This window comes from Pyxicephalus adspersus, chromosome 12 (genome assembly GCF_032062135.1).
Source record: "Pyxicephalus adspersus chromosome 12, UCB_Pads_2.0, whole genome shotgun sequence".
NCBI classification, from domain to species: Eukaryota; Metazoa; Chordata; class Amphibia; order Anura; family Pyxicephalidae; genus Pyxicephalus; species Pyxicephalus adspersus.
Window position 1 is genome coordinate 8,758,691 of NC_092869.1, and position 9,023 is coordinate 8,767,713.

Below are 9,023 nucleotides of genomic sequence, written 5' to 3' on the forward strand. Positions count from 1 at the left end.
TATATATATATATATATATATATATATATATATATTATTATTATTTAATGTAAGTTCTCTTCAAATCGTGTGTTATATCACAACCCCTGGACACCGTCACAAGCAGAAAGTGACGGACGGACAGTTTTCCCCTTTTATATTTGTATTTTTTATTTATATTTTTATACTGATGTTCTTACTTCTCCAGAACAAAAACCAGGACAATCCCACACCTGCTTTCTTCTTCTTTGTAACCCTCACGGCGATCTCTTTATTTATTCCTACAATCAATTAACAAATGGCGCTGATTAGTTCTACAAATGAGCGGCAAAATTGGGTGTTTCAATGCAGATTTTGCAGAGACTGCAAACAAAAAAAAATATACCTATTGTTTTCTTGAAAAACATTTCCTCTCCTCTCTTCTTGTCTGAGTCTGGGTTGGAAAGAATATTTCATCAGAGAGAAAGGCAGAAAATGAAACGATGATAGTTTAGGCTAATGTACGTCTTTCCATATAAATATGGCGTGAGACGCTGTACTGGGACTTTGCTTTACAAGGCATGACCAAGGAGGGGAAAGGCAGAGGAGCTGTGGTGGGAAACGGTGTCTGCTATTGATTTCGGCCTACGGTTAGAAGAAAAATGTGCAGCGTGCAGCATAACTTGGGCCGGCCAAGATCTCGAGCCTCAATATATCTATTTGCTGATCAATAGGCCAATACATCAGATGTTGCCATGGAAACTATGAGGGAATTCATGCAGGTCTTTAACCCCTTTATGTATATAAACATGCGCTCCCAATCTCCACCGGCTTAACATGCATAGGCGTTTCCACATACACAGGGGCTGACAGGAATCTAAGATAAGGGGAAATGGAGGTTTTATGTAGATTTTTCCAGAGAAGGAACATTTTTAATGTTCCCTTTTGTCAATTGACAACAAGCGTCTTTGTTTATGACCCTGGTTGCGCATACTTAAGTATATATGTTGCCTAATCTGCCCTTATTTTTGTTTATTTCTCTTTTAATAATGAATGCTGTAAAGCATAACGGTACACATATAAATTTAATTATTTGTTTTGTCCCCCAAAGTGTGTCAAAAAACTAAATTGGACCTCCTACTTGGGATGTCTAGATACAGAGATTTACCCACTGCGGCCTAGTTCTCCTACAATCCAGGCTGGTAGTTGTAAACAATAGTGATGTTGTTTCCTGTCTTTTAGGAGGTAAACATGAGGCAGGGCAATCTATGGCTTTAATTTTGGTAGTCTTTCCTCTGGTTTTAGAATCCCTGTCTTTGGCAGTTGAACAGGTTCTGTAGCCAAAATCCCCCCATGTCACTGTGTATAAGGAATGGTGGGTCACTCAGTCAGGCCAATGACCAGCATGTGAGGAGCTTACAGGTACATTCACCCCTGGCATAGAGACCCCAAAATGATATCGGCCTTCATGTCTTCTCTGGGGCTTACCCAGCCTATGGAGGATATGGATTTATTCATATATAAGAAGTGTCAAATGTATCTGCTGGTTTCATCTCAAGCCAAGCAGTATTACTCTATAGCAGGAATTAAATCCTGGAGATTGTGACCCCCATGTAAATACAACACAGGTAATTTGATATTAAATAACACCACATGTACCGAGCTCCCACTTGTCATCCATCCACCTAAAATACTGCTTTTACACCATTTTCTGAAGCACCACTTCAGGGCCATTCAATTAGATAAGTACATGATCCCTTACATTGGCCTTTGACCCTGGAGCTTCTGGTTGCTATTGTACTATATTATGACCTGCTGTCTGTTTGTTTCCCATATCTGTAATTGGAGTGTAAGCTCACATGAATTGAACTGAAGCCGCACTGAAACTGCCTACTGGAGAATTGGTACTCATGAACTGGAGAATTGGCATCCAGGAATGTTTTTTGTTAATCGCTCATCTATACATAGCCTCCGTGATACATACAACTCAGTGACACCACTGTAATTCTTATCTCCAACAGAAATGCATGTAGTGTAGGTACCCAAATATAACTTGGTATCAGCAGAGATCATAAGACAAGGGGGTATAGGCAGCACAAGGTTCTGCAGTACAGGGGAAACCTATATACAACATCGCCATGGTCAGGTCTGGTTTTAGGGTTGAGCAGACTGAGCCTTTCTCCAGAACCCAAGTGACAGAATGTAGGGGTGCACTGAGATGGAATTATGTGCATTAGGGGCCCCTATTTTATAAGTGCCCAGACCAATAGATTTACAGTAAGCACAGACCGACTACCTGATTTGCATTGTCTGTAATAGCAGGATCCACCCAATAGGACATCAACTACTTACATAGACCTCTTTTCTTGTGGGATGACAGGCAGGTGTACAGGTGTACTATCCCCTGGCATTATGGTGGCTGTCTAAGGGCTAATTCACACTGGCAGTGAGGTTGAGCTGCACTAATGGCTTTCTCATGTCAGGAAATCCTGCTGCTCTGGGAGACAGCAGCGGCAGAGTGTAGCGCAGCCGCAGAGAATGAATATGGGGTTGCTTTTTGAACCAGCACTCCTGTGCCAGTGTTTGAGCAACTGGCAAGGTGCCAGCCACAGGGAGCCATGAGATGTGAGGAGGAAGGTGTGAATCAGCCCTAAGTCAGATTTTGACAGAAGCAGCTCAGTGTAACATCCCAAAATAGCTGGCTGCCAGGAATAAACAAACTCCTGTGTGCACGCCACATCATTTTGGCCTGGCCAATCAAATTAGACAAAAGTTCCGAACTGGGAAGAGGACCAGGTTAAGATTCTGGCAATGGGGCATGGAGAGATGAATGTGCTTAAAAATTCTGAACAGGCAGGTAAGTTTGTTTTATTGCAGAAGAGACATAACCCTTCTCCTCTGCAATAAAGAGCCACCTGCTGACAATTTTTTTAATTAAACTCTCAACATTTTGTACCAGAAACATGAATATGGTATATTTTCAAATGGCACAAATTACAGAATTTACTTTTGCATACTTTATACACATGTTGAACTCTGTCTCCAACTAATAAATTTGTAGCTAAGTAATCTTTTTCTATGTTTCCTGGGGGTGACGGTGTGTAACTACTTTTAACGGAACAGAAGTTATCTTTTCTGAGTATAACCACTGATACAGCTATGTGGATTTTAGTGGGTTACACCCCATCAGTGTCCTTTGCCATGGTATTTATGAAACCTGTATGTGTATTCCATCAGGCTATAGCAGCGGTTTTATATTACACCAGTCCGTGAAGATAGCAGAGATTTTCCCAAAAAAATCAATGAGAATCAGTCCAGTGCTCTGTCATTTACCGGACAGCCATCCATAATATCGGGGCCGGGGACATAATAAATGCTTCCCGACACAAAACTGTCACTATCGCCACATTGGGCAGGCCAGGGAGGATTATGGGAACACCAGAAGGCCGATACAGGGCCTGCCTTCCTCCTGTGGTAAGGAATGGGTCACGGCTGGCTCGCCAAGCCTGTGCAAAGAGCCGAGCGAGAAGTGCTGCTTTATGACTGCAGGTGGCGGGAGCCCCAGTGAGTTTTACCAGTTACCTTTATTGATTGAAACGACGGGGAACCGCTGGAGACAGGAGCGGAGAGATCAATACTGGAGGAATTTTGCTCACCAGCGTCTATGTACTTAACCCTTCTCCGACGCGACAGCAATAAACAAATCATCATGTGTAAATCGGCTGAAGAAATAGCTAAGGGTTAACTATATCAGACATTATCAGGCAGGAATTATGATTTCTGATGCATGATGTGCCAACGGGTACGGCGTCTATTATACCACCCAAATTCAATGTATAGATTTGTGGTGCAGGTTGTAAGAAAAATAAAATGCATTAGAATCTGTTTTTTTTTTTTTTTACTTTACATGGGTGTGATCAGTAGATGTGATTAGCTTAACTACAGAGAAGCTAGCAAAAAAGAATCAGGGGGTAGGAGGATAGCAAATACGCACCCCTTAACACTCGCCCCTTCTTTTGTCTATTCTGAAGAATTGAGAAATCGTTAGCCGGAGATTTTTCAGACGCTTCCTGTAGTGTCATTTTCTTACCCCCTCATTAAGGTTAGTGGTTCTTACTGATGGACCCTATGTTGCCCTAGGATACAGTAATTACATAGGGGCAGGTAGATTATTTCTTCTTACAACCATTTAGAGGGGTATAAATCGGGAAGGCAGGAGGGTGATAATATTATCATGGAAAATCAGTTATAACAATTGGGGAGTGGAGACAAAAAGATAGGCAACCTACTTACCTGTTCTCTACAATAATTAGCAGAAGATGGTTGCTTCCAGTTAATATTGGGTAATCCTTTGAACCTGGGTGCTCATAAAAACCAACAAACCAGCAAATACTGTAGCTCAAAGCACTGTACCCTCTCCTTTGGACTCCAATGTCTCCAGCACTTCCCTATCAAGCCAAGTTTGGATTAAGATAGACAACCCACTTTCGAGACCTGCTGATAGGTTGTGCAGAATTTCCATACTTTCTGCTAATTGGAAAGCTCCAGCACTGACTCAGCGGGGAGTTTCTTGGACCTCTGCAGAGAAGCAGCTGCTTCCAGGCTGTGGTTGGTTTTGTGTTTGTTCTGTGTAGTTTGGTGGTTTTTAAGAGAAATTAACTCAAAGACTTTGATCCTTTTGTTTTGTTTTGATGCACATGGAATGTATTTAACTGATTTAAACTTAACATTTAATTGTGCTTTAAGACATACTTCCACCAACTATGAACTTTAGAGGTAGGTTGCCTTCATCCTATAAAGAAAAGTTAACACCTACCTTTCCCATGTAGATGATGGCAACTGTCTTCAAGCACTAGTTTTTCTGCATTCCACACAGTTTCCGAAGTGTTGGGTGCCTGCCGTGGTTCATCCCATTGGTCCACTTCAGGGGTTCTGTAGTAACATTGGGACAGACGCCCCCGAGGCATGCAAAGAGGGGCCAAGTAGGGTAAGTATTATATATTTTCTTTGCAGAAAAGCTGTTTTTGATTTTTTTTTATTATGATTGAATCACCTTATAAATATTGAAAGCTTATATGAATGATTTGGTTTGCAGACACAAAAAACATGGAATTCTTGTAGTAAATAATATCTCTAATGGGCGTCTTGACATATAGTGACCTTTCTTCTTTGGCCTATGGAAGGAATGTGATATTATATAGGAGGAGGCATTTATGTCAGCCATTTCAAAAAAAGCATTTGCACTTGCTCAGGTATCAGATGTTCCTCACTTATAGGAAGCTGCAGGATTCTTGTAAGACTATAAGGAGGGCTCAGGGAACCTACCTCTCCTGGGACAGGACAGTGAAACGCGTGGGATTCCTGGAAATGAGCACAGCAAGGAGAAAGCAGCTTCCAGGAATCCCATAAGTAAGCCGCCCTGTAACCGCACAGGAGGAAAGGGAACGCTGACCCTATTAATCATCTGCATATAGGCTCTGAGACCCATTCCCTTGTCAGCCTTAACAGACTGAAATCTGTACATTTTCATTAATATTTTACTTTATTCCTGTCTAACAAAAACCACAGGGCCCTTTTATTTAGGTCGCTGCCGATGACCTCCACGTGTTAACCTCTTCCATGCTGTAACCTGTATGTTCCCTGTGGTCAGGTCCTGTCTGGCATGCTATGATCACATGATTGAGAAGATCAAAAATACTACTGAATGTAGTGAATCATTTTTAGTAATAAATTTTTTTGGATTGTATGCTTTTTTGTCCTTCCTTGTTATTGTCTATTCTAATGGGGGCCATTTCTTGGCACAAGAACAGAATTATGATTTCAATTTTAGCTTTCAATTTTACTAAATTCTACTGATTTCTTCCACCCTTTGCAGAAATTTTAGAGGGAGGAAAGACAGTTTTCTATTTAGGCTCCTGGTCTTATAAAGGCAGCCATTTCTGGCCTCTCTAAAATGCTAAGTTTTTGGCATCCATGCCAACACTTTTGGTATTTTTTTTGTTTTTTTAATTAAGTTTTTATTTGCAACCAACATGTTAAACAGATTTATCACATTGGTACAGAAGTGCCGAACCACATACAAAGTTATAGTATAAACATACCTATGCTATAAATATTATGAAAAAAATACAATCCCACAATAAAAGCAGAATTTGTGGGTAACATACTTGTAGATGGGGCATTGTAGTACAAAGGATGTTCAATTTCTAACAGTTTGGAAGCATTTTATAGTTAAGGGACACTGGGGAGGGGGGTATTGATACTCTTCAGTTACAGGGGTCAACCCAGATACCTATTAGATAGGGCTGTCAACTTCCAGGGCACTTTTCGTACTTTAAGTACCTTTTCTAGAGCAACCAAACCAAGGAATTCTGACTCTCCTCTTACGTTCACGATCTGCTCCAATGACTGGCTAGGTATTGAAGGCTGGCTGGGGTAAAAATTAAACATGAACTGACAAGAAGACATCTAAATCCTAACCTTTTTAGTTTTTGACAAAGAAGGGATTGTCAAACCATAAGGTTACTTTTTGTGGTCTGCCCCAATAGGAAGATCGTTCTTTAATTTTTGTCCTGTAGACCTTTTCCTTCTACAAGTTGGACTGGACACATTAGAACATTTAAACCCTGGACCATACCAAACAGCCTTCATGTAGAAATATGTTTGGTCTTCTAACCTGGACTTTTTATAAAGTGAGCTGGTGTGGACAAGCCGTACAGGTCTTTATTCAACAATGATAATGCAGCTTTTTGGATACCTGACCAGCACACCTAATACATAGTCAAAGGGATTTGGACATCCTTCCAAAAGAGTTTATGTTTTTACAGTTCCAGGATCACCAGGTAACGTACAAAGCCACCAACATTAGGACATGGCCTGACCAGTTTGGTGAGAAGGAACTTAAATGCTATGCACAAAGCCCTGCCTTCAACCCTTTTGAACACCTTGGTCACCAATTTGAATATGACCCAGGTCTTCCCATCCAACATCAATACCTGTCCCCACAAATGTCCAAATTCCCACAGACATTTAAAAAAGTGTGCAAAGCCTTCTCAATACAACACAGGTTCCTTTAAAAGAAGGCTTCCATGAATGGAGGCTATTCTTCAAGGAAATAGGGATGGAAAAGCTATATGATTGCCCATGAATAAAGAAATAGATGTTCAAAAACTTTGAAATGTGATAGTACTCAGGTGTCTACAAATTTTTAGAAATACGGTGTGCATTGCCAATTGATATTTCATTAGTAGAGTTGTAGAGCTTGGAAAGACTTCTTTATTCTTCACTGTGTTGCAACTATTGCAAAAACCTGCAGCCCCCGTTCTTGCATGCCCAAATATAAGAACTACCCATGTGAGATGACTACGACAGTGCCAGGTTATGGCTGTTGTGTTCACAAGCTAGGTGCTCTTTAAACATGTCATGAGAGGGAATCCATTTGACAAAAATTTGGGTCACTGGATATGTATTTCTAAGTTTGGAGGAGGCCTCCCTGTCATTGCCTCTCCTGGTAGCGTTGCTATGGATGCAGAGCCTATCCTTCCTCTAGCATCGATGTCCCCATTGATCTGTGAGTTGGTGCAGTGCCCAGACATGAATCCGCTCCATTGTTCCACAATACCTGACAGACACCAATCAATACCTCCCTTGCCTCTCAGTCCCTGCTCTCTCTTTCTCTCTCCTGCCTGTGTAATTCTAGATATGTGTCTCTTGCGTTCCCAGCTTTTGTTCTTTGGCTTTTTTTTTCCCCTCCCGCTTTCTGTGGAAAATGATGTAGATTCTTTGTTTCTATACTAGGTGGTGTTATTGACAGGAAGGACGTATTTGTTGTAATATGCATTGATGTTCAGAGGTTTGGGGCGGAGACATATTCAGAAGCGCATCTCAAATTTTTTCGATGTCATCTTGCCGGTTATAATTTTTTTTCTATTAACTCGGCATATTACATATTGACTACTCCCTTGTAGAATTTGGGATCTGAAATGAATGAGCAGAAAGCTTTTATTTAATGAGCCACATTTTTCAGAACATCTGAAAGAATTGTCTTGTTCGCAATGATCTCAGAATTCTGGCTGGTTTGGGAAACAAAGACAGTAGCTTAAAGTTATGGCATTGAAATGAAACCTTTGCAATACTTAAGCGGAAAACATTCTGGTGCCTTTGTAATCTTTCTGCAAAATGTACAGACCAATCAGATTAAGGGTATTCTTGTTGAAAAGATAAGCAAATTTCGACTTTTTGTTTTACGTCAGTAGCTAAGATGTAATTTCCAGCTCTAATGACTTGCCCTGACGTGTGACTATGACAGGGAGGGTAAAGGCCTCATTCTTGTGGGCTGTAATTTAGGCAGAATGTTTTTTTAGACCCTCCTACCCCACACTTTGCCCAATCTGAGGATGGCATAGGTGGGCAGTTATTACGACTGTGTTGCACCCTACTAATGTAATGATATGTGATACTATTCAGTGCAGTAGTACGCAAAACCCAAGATGCTTGATAGCACCGCCCCAGAGGAACTGCTCCATGACAGCCGGGCTCAGAGGAAGTGGGTTGAATAATGCTGGCCGGCATTCAGCCTAGTAGATTTGTAAAATATAGCGGAAAAAAAATATTTTTTGTGGGAAACAACCTGGAACTTAAAGTGAGTATTGTAGTAATATTCCATAATAGATGATCAAAAACTTTGCTCAAGTCTGTTCCAATAGATCCATTTATTTTGCAATGTGGGTTGCCACCTTGTTATCACAGAACAGAGACGGTGCCAGCAGACTGTCAATCATAGCCCACTGCTCTACCTGTTCACAGCATACATCAACAGCCAGCAAAATGAGACCTGAGATGCTGTTTTGAATGATATAAAAAAATGCATAATATTAATTGTTCAGTCTTGCTAATTTTCACTATGGTGACAATAGAAAGAAGGCATACACATGAATTATCCTATTATAAGGGTACCACTAGAGTCCCATTGCTTAGGGAATACTAGATTTGAATTTTGAAGAAAAACTAAACCAAAGAATAACATTGTAAAATATTGCAGCTTCCTAGTTCCTATATGTGAGAAC

The 9,023-nt window shown here is 40.8% G+C and overlaps 1 long non-coding RNA gene across 1 annotated transcript in view; it reads right to left on the minus strand.

The window, feature by feature from the left end:
• Nucleotides 1-4,652, minus strand: part of LOC140342375 (uncharacterized) — an 11,050-nt gene extending 6,398 nt beyond the window's left edge. The window contains exon 1 of the long non-coding RNA XR_011923064.1: nt 4,252-4,652. This is a non-coding gene — a long non-coding RNA (uncharacterized lncRNA). The remainder of the gene's footprint in view (nt 1-4,251) is intronic.
• Between the last annotated feature and the right edge of the window lie 4,371 nt (nt 4,653-9,023).